The sequence below is a fragment of the Phaethon lepturus genome, unplaced genomic scaffold (genome assembly GCF_000687285.1).
Source record: "Phaethon lepturus isolate BGI_N335 unplaced genomic scaffold, ASM68728v1 scaffold15362, whole genome shotgun sequence".
NCBI lineage: Eukaryota > Metazoa > Chordata > Aves > Phaethontiformes > Phaethontidae > Phaethon > Phaethon lepturus.
This window is the reverse complement of record NW_010522734.1, coordinates 51,271-61,524: the sequence shown is the minus strand read 5'-3', so window position 1 is coordinate 61,524 and position 10,254 is coordinate 51,271.

Below are 10,254 nucleotides of genomic sequence, written 5' to 3'. Positions count from 1 at the left end.
CCACTCACGGTCATTCAGGACCAAATTTTTTCCTTAAAGCATTTAGGTGTATTAATGTGTGAAATTAAGCTCCAAGGCCCTCATGATAAGCTCGCCAGATGCCCGTCTGCAACATTAGTTTCTGAAGTACCTGTAAAATCAGGCCCCATGGCAGAACTGAATGAAGCCTCAGCAAGTTTCTGATTCGGGACATGCACGTTGTGACAGGAGCCAGGTGTGTCTGGAGCGTGTGCTCTTCTTTGGGACACCACCTCCATCAGCGCCAGAGAACATTTGGCCTTGCTGAGAAGTGCATAGCCTGACCCCCAAAATTTCCTTCTGCTTTTTGAGTCTCGGCAGAAACGTGTTGCTAACACAGGGAAGCTTCGGAGCGTGTGTGTCGGTGCTGTCCTGACGGCAGGGAGACGGCAGAAGCAGCGGTGAGGGGTAAAGGTGTCTAACAGAGCCGCTGCAGCTGAAGGTCTAAGGGCAAGTCTGGTGCAGATGCCATTCTCTGAGCCGGTCTCAGCGGTAGCACTGAAGAAATCTGTGTACGTTCTTTACCTTGGCAGGTCACATACATTTATTCCCATAAAAGTCTATTGTGGAGATATTAATACCTGCAGCTCCCTTTAATTTCTGTTGTAATGATGCACTTTTATTACATTAGAGTGACCTGAAACTGTGTCCTAGTCTCATAGATCCCATTTGCACAGCTTGCATTGTAGGTTTAATTTCACAGTTTTTAGTTTCCTAGCTTAAAAATATGAACAATTTATGGAGCAAAATTAACAGTTTATTAGAAGTATCACTCACTGCAAAAGTCTTAAGGGTAATTCACAGCTCTATAAAAGGTCGTGATATAAATAATTGCTTGATGAATATGGACCATGTCTGTTTGCCATTAAACACCAGCAGAGAGCTAATGCACTTCAATAGTCCTGCTAACTGCTATCTGACAGGCATAGAAATGACAACCAAATACAACAATTAGGCTGAACAACTGCTTCTTACCTTTTTTTCTTTCCACAAAAGGTAAAATAATGACATATGTTGTTTTCTTCACACTTCAGTAGTGGTCACGACTTACACCCCTATAAAATACTGTAACCAATAGCTCAAATATTGCAATGCTATTCCACTGTTTATCAAATAAAATGTCGCATTAATTCCACTCTTTTATACGTTGAAAGGCTGCAGTCACAGTGTGCAAACTCACAGTCTGCAACAGTGAAAACTGTTTTTCCCCTTCCTACTTGTAGGGAACATACGCAGAGTCCCTGGTGTAATCACTGTCTTCATCGTCCACGCATAGTGGTGCCTTGATCCAACTCTACACCAGGAGGCTCTTGCGATCCACACGCATCTGTGTAGCCCTCCACGTAGGATTAGAATATATAGATTTAAACCTTATTTAAAGCAAAGAAGCCTTCTAGTGAGGTTTGCTCTAATAAGTGGAATGATTTTTTTTTTTTCATTAAGGGCTTATTGTATTTGGTTGCGACTGAACCTAATTACAGCACAGCTAGTCCTGCCAGTGAGGATGAGGCCACAGTCTGTTGTGTTTGGGAATGGAAGCAGAAGTGATAAAGGACATTGATAGAGATGGATTCTTCCTTCCAAAACATCTGGGTCTCTTCCAGATTAATTCCTGATGTACTTGGCCAAAGAGGCTAAAAGGTACTCCATCCCCTCACTCCCACCTGCCTCATAGCATCCATCCCAAACTCTAGGGATTATTAACCTGCCTCCTCCCAGCTGCCCTTGAAGAGGCTTTTCCACACACCACAGACCCCTTTAGGTCTACTCCAGGCACCCCTGAATCCCATCATCTCCTTCTGTACCAATCCTGAAAAGACCCTGCAAAGTCCCTTTCAGTTCTTTCTGTAAGTAGATCCCTGGTAAAGCTGACCCCAACATACATGACTGAGTTGCTTTATGTTAAGAACTTCCTACAGATGAGCTGGATACTCCAGCTGACCTGTGTCATTTTAGATTAGAAGGTAATCTGTTTGTGTAAGAAATTATTTAGGCCAAGAGAAAATGCATGGTGCTGTGGCTCAGCTGATGGGAAATAAACTTTAAGATGTGGCAATTTCATCAGTCACGGTCAGCTCCTTGGACCACTTTTGGCACCTAAAGCTGATGGTGAATGGAGCCCTGAGGTATTAAGAGGACAGCACTCGTTGAAAACCCATAAGAAAATTAACAAATCTTCATGCAGGTCAGGATCTGACACATGTGCATGAAACCACATACTGATTGAGACAAAATAAAATTGCTTATTAATTGATCACTGTCCATTCAAGGCAGTAAGTTGTCCAGGAGTACCATGGAAGAAACAGTATGTGACCTTGTAATTAAATGCTGTATCATGTTGAGCATGCACAAGAGCATGCTAAAATGAAGTAACATGGGAGTGTTCTTGGTTTTGGAGTTTATTGGATTTTGCAATGTTGGCAGAGTTTGCTCAATGCAGTTTCTTGATTACTGTGTGGCAAAAGTCTTAGGCTAATGTTTTAAAGTAAATCAATTTAGTAAAGAAACTACTGATAGAAAATAAAACCAGTAATGGCAGGGAATTAATCTTTGTTCTGATGAGATGGGTTTGCATTAGCAACCTGAAATAACATCAGGTAGAACTTATTCCTGTTTTCAGAGGCGAGACAGGACCTATGGTGACATGATAAATAATTATGCATGAGAAATTATGACTTGGTTGCAGAATCTGGTTGCTCCACCATCCTTTGTTCAAACAGGATGAGCAGTTTAGGGGAAAGAGAGACTTATGCTTTTAATGAAAGGATTTGTTTGACATTTCTTTTCCCTGGACCTACCCTGGGAAGTGACAATAGCACAGTGAGGAATGAGCAGCTTCCCAAGAGGAGAGGCAGGTTGAGCTTCTCCAGTGGGTTAAGAAGTTCCTGCCCTTCCAGTTACCTCCCTACTTCTCCTTGACTGTGAGAGCTCACCAAGTCAGAAGGATATTTTAAAAAATTCTCTGGCTCCAAGCTGTAATGGATTGCATGTGCACAGCACAACTGCACCTGCGTGCAGCTTACCCCTGTGCAGTGGTCAGCAGGTACTTGGAAAAGGTGTACGGCTGTTGATGAATCCTGTACAAAGAGATTGCTTCCTGTGAACATGTTTCAGGGTATCTGATTTTAGTGACCAGGAGAAACTTATTTATTGTGTCTTCCTATAGCCTCTCTGGAGCCTTGCACAGCTCAGAAATATCAGGCTGGCATTTCTAACCTTGACTAATAAGTGTGAACTGAATAGTTTACAAAAATCTAGTTGCATACCTACACAAGCAGTGGAGTTACGGAACTGACAGGGATAGCATATGGGCACTGTGATCACCCAAGTATATTCCCTGGCAATAGATGCTTGAGTCAGCAAAGGAAAGTCTCCGGATTCTGCTGCCTTCAGTTGAGTGTAACAGAGAAAAGAAGAAACCTCAGATTGCACCAGGATCGGTCAGCAATGTTGGGCCAGGTTATGCCAGTATTGCTGGTATAAACACAAGATAAATACTTTGATAGGCATAACCGGCACACCAGCAAGTGGCACTGCCCATGTGTGCTTGCTCAGAGTGTATGGAGAAGCAGGGTAATGGGGAGGAGTGTGAGGATCCCACCATTGCCCAGGCTGGAGGAGTGAAACATTAGCTGCTCTCAACTTCCAGATCCAAATATTTGGGGTACTGGGGCTTATTTTAATGTACTTCATGTGGTGATGTGAGCAGAACAATGTATCTTCCCTTAAGCTTGCAATGAATGTTTTTTGTAGAAAGGTTTCAAACCAGTTCTAGCTGTGTCAAACATTTTTCATTGAAAACTTTCACACCACCAGTCAAAAGTCTTATGAGTTTTCCTTAAGAGCAAGAGAGCATTCCCTTGCCTCAGGCAGTGTGACCTAGACTTGTTTCATTCATGATAGGTGAGTGTTCAAATTGTCCTTCAAAACCTCTAAAGACAGAGTCTACATCCTTGTTAAGCAATCTGTTCAAGGCTTTGCTTGCCTTACTATTGTGCTGGTGTCCATTCTAAATTCCTTTTATTTCAACTCATTATTGCTTGTCATTCTCAGGATGGACATGGAAAGGAGTTTACTTATACTCTATTTTTGGCTGTCTTTTGTGTATTTGAGAACTGGTGTAATGTCCCTTTGGCCTTCTCTCCTCTGGACTAAACAGCCTCATTTTCTTCCATCTCTTCTCGTATCATAGGTCATGTTTCCTAGACTTCCTTTCATCCTCACCATTCTGCTCTGGTCCCTCTCCTGTTGGCCAGTATTTTTCAAGGCTACTGCTGTCCAAAACTGGACTTTTATTACTACCAGGTACAGACAGAATTTTCTTCATCTGCCTCAGAGACAGAAGTCTAGCTCAGGTACACCAGGATGCTGTTTGCCTATTTTGCAACTGTGTGATACTGTTGATTCGTAATCAGTTTGTGATTCACTGTAAAACTTGGTGCTTTTCTGCAGTACTGCTGCGTAGCCAGGCATTTTCCATCCTGCATTTGAAGAAATAAATGTAGAACTTTGCATGTCCTTGTTGAATTTTTGCCTATTACTTTCAGGCCATTTTCCTAATTTATCAAGAATGTTTTAAACTCTAGTTCTATCCTTCTACGTGCTTGTAGTCTTTCCAGCACTGGTGTTGTTTGAAAATTTAATAAAGTATACTTGTTAGTTCATCAAAGCCATTAATGAAAATATTGATTAATACTGGATGGAGGACAGATCCTTCAGGAATCTTGCTTGATACCTCCTTCCGTGTTGACTGTGAACTACGGGTAGCTATTACCTAAGTATGGGTTCCCCAGCAGTTATATACCACTGGTAACACCTTCAGCTAGTACACATTTCACTCGTTTATGATATAGGCCAGTGAAGAGAGGGTAGTGACAGTGAAGGTACTAAAGCTATGACAGTGAGTGCCTCTCTCCAATTCACACAGCTTGTTACCTTGTCATAGGAGGAAATAAACTTTCCATGATTTATTCTCGACAAATCTATGCTGGCTGTCATTTACCTCCTTTAGATAGTTACAAGTTGCTTGATTATTTCCTCCAGAGTTGGGAGAGGAAATCAAGATAATCTCACTAGTCAATAATTTCTTCATCCCTCTGGGAAAGGGGGCCCTCTTTTCAGGGATAGGAACAGCATTAACCCTCCTCTGCTATGAAATCTCTTTTATTATCTAAGCTCTCTGAAGCTCTCTAACAGCTCTGAGGCTGCTCTGGCTGGGTTCCCAAGGGTTGCTTCGCAGAGTGACTTCCCAGCAGAGGCTGTGGCCACTGTCATCGGTCCCTGCTCCGTTACCCCCTCTCCACTGGTCACGGACGAGCAGGCGGCTGGACTGGAGACTGTGATCAGGCTGAAGAATAGCCTTTTCTTTCATGGGGACACAACAGCAGGAGTGCCTGGCTCCGAGCTGGAGGGGAGCTGGCAGGGGACCATGAACACCTAACCTGTCTCGAGCAATACCCCCTCAACTGAAATTTGCAACCGGAGCCCAATACCCTGCTGGGTATTTCTGAAGCACCGGTCTGATATCCTCTAACTTGCATGAACACTGGCAATCTACCCATTCCCTGCTGTAGCCTGATTTCTTATTTTCGGCTGCTGGTGTTAACTACATTAACTGCCTGATCCCAAGTGGCCCTTTTAGTGACAATTGATGATACTTTTCGCAATGTAATCAGTAGATAATTTTCCTGCCCCATTACAAGTCTGGACGACTCTTGCCTTAGTCATTTCAATATTATTAAAGTATTAATATATCCTGTTTACCTGTGTCCCTGGGGAGCTGTATCTTGTTTTGCTCCTGAGCTTTTATAGTTGTGTCCCCGCACAATTATCCTTTATAGCTGCCCATAATAACGTGAGGTTTCTGGGACCTTCCTTCCTTCCTTCCTTCCTTCCTTCCTTCCTTCCTTCCTTCCTTCCTTCCTTTGAGATGGCAGAAGAGCCTGAGGCTGGCGTTGCTGTTCTGTGACTATGCCTCACAGCCTCCTCTGCCAGGAGTTTGCACTTCTGTCCTTGTCGAGATGCCAAGTCCTTGAATGACAGCTCATTTCCCTCCAAGACTTCCAGTAGGATTTTACTTACCTGCAATAGGTTTCTACTCCTGTGAAACCCATTATCTATACGATATCAGTTTCTCTCTTTCTTTTTGCAGGAGTTGTGAGCCCCCTCACACTGCTCATTGCCCTTTGCCTTCCCATTTTCATCCACCTTCTCCTGCCTTGAACCAACACCTGAACATTTAACTGTGTGCTACTGATGAGCTTGGACAAGGTCCTAACACAGAAGGAAGTGTTTTCAAGAAAAAAAAGGGACTAGCTGAGACATAGCCAGGGAGAGACACTTTTGTGTTTCTGAAATGGAATCAAAGTTGATTTTAGTCCACCACCGGGCAAGGAGATTATCCCCCAGGAGAGCCAGATGAAGGCAGATGCACCAGAGAACTTCAAGTGCACAAGAGAACTCCCAGGTCTCATCTGGATGCATTGAAACTCAGCCACTGCTGATGAATAAAAAGTGAAGGTAGGGCTCCTATTATTCATTCTACCATTTCTAACATTTTATATCTATATAATTCTGAATAAGTTTTCACAACTATCTCCAAAGCCAAGTATGGTTTTAGTTGGCTTCTTACTGTTGAAGCCAGGACAACCACACGCCAATAGCAGAATGCTTTGCTCATGGGGCTAAATGACAGATTTGTAGCTTACAGTAAAACTGCCTGCAGGTTTATTACTGTGCTGTCATGCATTTCAAAAGCTACAGTAGAGTGAACCTGAAGAATGCCCCAGCCACTACTTGCCATATTTACCTGATGATAAACATCAGGTCCCTCTTGAGTTTCAGCAACAGTGCAGATAATGGCAAGTAAAGGAGCTTGGGTGAAATCGCATCACCAACAACCTGACTCTGTGTGACCCGTCACATTTTTTCTTAACATGAAAAGATTGTACATGACATCTGCAACCACTCTTATGGCAAGAGCTATAGGAGAACATTTTCCTTCCATTCTTGTGCATCCAGGATCTTCAGGAGAGTTATCAGGATGGGGCCGGTTTGTATTTTCCTTCTAAGTTTGAAGACTTAAGAGTCAGAGTTTAAGCCTCTCTAACAGTGATGGCTCCAAGGATGTTCACAAGGATTTTGCTGATGGTTTCAGAGAGACTGTATTTTCATTATTTTTTGTGACAAGGAACATTAACACTTCTAAGCAAACAGCATGCTGTAAAGCCTGTCCTTTAAAAATAGTAACAAAAGCAAAACCTCGTAGTATCAGGACACTCACAGTGAAATCACAAAAGTTGATAACCCTGCAAATCCTGTTAACAGCAACTCAAATGATCTGAATATAGACTGGCTCTTATGTCTGGTTGTGGAGATTCAACCCAAGATACCAGATACCAGCAAACTGAGAAAAAAGAAAATGATCACTTTGTAGGACAGTTACTTTTGAAAGAGATAGTGCAAAGTCTTTTCCAGTTTCTTGGCTTTCAGGAAAACGCCAAACAACTTTTTGTATTTCTTTGTGTTGTTTGCATGCTTGCCACACATGTACAGATGCAGCAGCCTGGATCCATTATTGCAAAGTTTTTCAGACTGTTTCAAAGAATTGGCAGTCTCCAATATGTAAAATAGTTCTCTAGCATGACAGCTGTTACCAAGCATTAAATCAAGTATTTAAGATTTATATTGCTAAAGCACCCTCTAGTGGGGCAATAACAGAAGAGTTATTTTTTGCATAAACGTGATAATTATTCTGCATATTAGAGAATAGCCAAGTAAAAGGCTGGGTACTGGTGAGGATAGGCAAACACACTGAATCTTTAGTTTAGTCAATGCTTTTGCTGTCCATGCAACACACAGCATTCACCATAATATCTGTGATTTTATTGCATGTAATCACAGAATAATAGCATCATTTTGGGTAGAGACCTTTGGAAGTCATCTCATCTAACCTCTTGCTCAAAAAACGTTCATATAGTTCAGGTGGCTTGTGGCTGTTTCCAACTGGGTCTGGAATATCTCCACAACAGATGTTTCACAACCATTCTATGCAACATATTCCAGTATTTGACCACCAACATAATGAAGAAAAATTCTTTATATCTAAACAGAATTGCCCCGGTTGCAGCTTCTCTCTGTTGCCTCTCGGCCTACGGCTGTGCACCTCCAAGTATTCCCCATAGTTTTTTCAGGGTCTTTACAACGTCTTCATATTAAAATATTGGAAAAAATATTCACAAGTCACCTCTGGATATTGTTTGTTCATAAATGCCTTCCTAAATGATGGTGAATCACTGGAGATAAAGCATGATACCGTTAGACGCAGTACTCCTGGCACAATGAGGCAGATATTACTTTCTGGTCTCGTGCTGGGACCCTCTTTCTGCAAGAAGTTCATACTGCCAAGTTATTTCCAAGTTAAAGGTATGTATTAAAAGTCTAAGAAAGACATAAGCTTGCACAGCTGCTTGTGGGACCTGGACCAAATAACATAACTGCAAAATTTTGATGTAATACTTTACAACTCCCTGACTAGTTTTGCCACTTATCAAGCAAAAGAGAATAAAATCTTAAATTCAATTTTAAAACAACACAAGTATTGCTAAGAATTGGTTAAGCTTTATTGAAGCTGGGGAATACAGCAGCTACCTTTCCACAGAGATTGCACATAAAGAAGCCAGTGAGTGCCTTCCCCAAATCAGGTAGTTGAAACAACAAATATCGCCCTCCAGAACATAGGCACACGGCAAAACATGCACGTATAAGCACACACATACAGCTGGAGAGGGCCTCTATGTTGAGGCGTCAGGCAGTGGGGGTAGAAGATCATTTGCTGAAAATACGTGTGACAAAACAGTAGCAGGAATACTTGAAAAGGCACGCACCGAGGTGGATGCCGCTTGAAGAACGAGTGGGAGCATATAACTGAGGGAAATAAAAAAGCACAGAAAGAGAAAGAAAGCTTTTGGGCCAAGTGCTGTTGGGGTTGTAGTAAAGAAACCCCTCCTAGTTTCCCTGTTCAGGGAAAGGACGTTTTGTAGGTGACTTGTAAAGAAACATGATGGCTTCAGAGAAGCTCGCTCACTTTATTTCTCTTTTTAAAGGAAGCAACTGTGAGGTCCTGACTGAGGCTAACCCCTTGGCTGAAGGTGGGCAGGAGCAGGTACTCCAGGGTGCTGAGTACGAGTGCGAGCCCCGGGTACAGAGCACCGACTCCCGTCAGCAGTGCAATACCCGATGTCTTTAAATAATTAATCTTGTTCTGAGGGGAAGGAGATGGTTATGATCAAAAGCAGAAAACAGCTGAGATGTGAACTAGATCTGGAGGACCAGAAGGTCACCGGAGAGGGTGGTGGACCCCCAGCTGGTGGTGATCCCTGCTTGCTGTCTGGCCCTACACATTACCTGGCTGCAGCAAACAGATGAAGAGGAGGCAGGATGATCTGGCCCTACAGATGCTTATCCGAACAGGCCAGATTGTAGCAATGTTTTCCAGGCCTTCAAAAGACTTTCTAGCAGTCCAGCTTTGGCTGGTCTCTCACCATGAAAAGGAAAATGACAAATGGCTGTTTTCCCCTTCCCTTAAACGGCTGGTGGCACTCCCCAGGCTGTGTGGAAGGGGATGCACAGCATAGTGCTGGGTGTATTTTTGGTGAGAAGGTTGGCCGGCCACACCCTGGCACAATTTTCAGGGCACAGCTTTGTATATTTTTAGTAAATCAACAGCACTGAGGTTCGCTGTTTTCTTTTACTTCTGGAAGACCAGGCTTGAAAGCTGCTGAGATCTGGAGAGTTGTGGCTCCCAGGTGAGCACCGATGCACCTCCTGGACCTCCTCCAGACCTACCTGGGGCCACAGTCCGTTCCCGAGGACGTGGCACCCACCCTGCCCCTCTGCAGCTGGGTTCTCGCACCGCGCACGTCTGCTGCCTCCCCCGCGCTGCCCGCGGCCGCGGCCTGCCGGTCCGGCGCAGGGTGTTTAGAGGGAGGATTAGGCAAGGAGTAATGATAGTTCTTTCAAACTGGCTGGATAAAATTAGACGCGTGTAATCAGCGGTCAGGTGGCTGGAGGAAAGGAGCTTTGTTTGTGAGCGGTCAGCAGCTGCTGACATCCAAACTCATGGCCCCGGTGTGCGGGCGCTTGCCTTTAGGCACCTCAGCATGAAAACGCTTGCAGGGCCAGACACAGGGACTGAGCCTCCCCTGGAGCTGAGATCCCTCCTCCGTCCATTTTCAC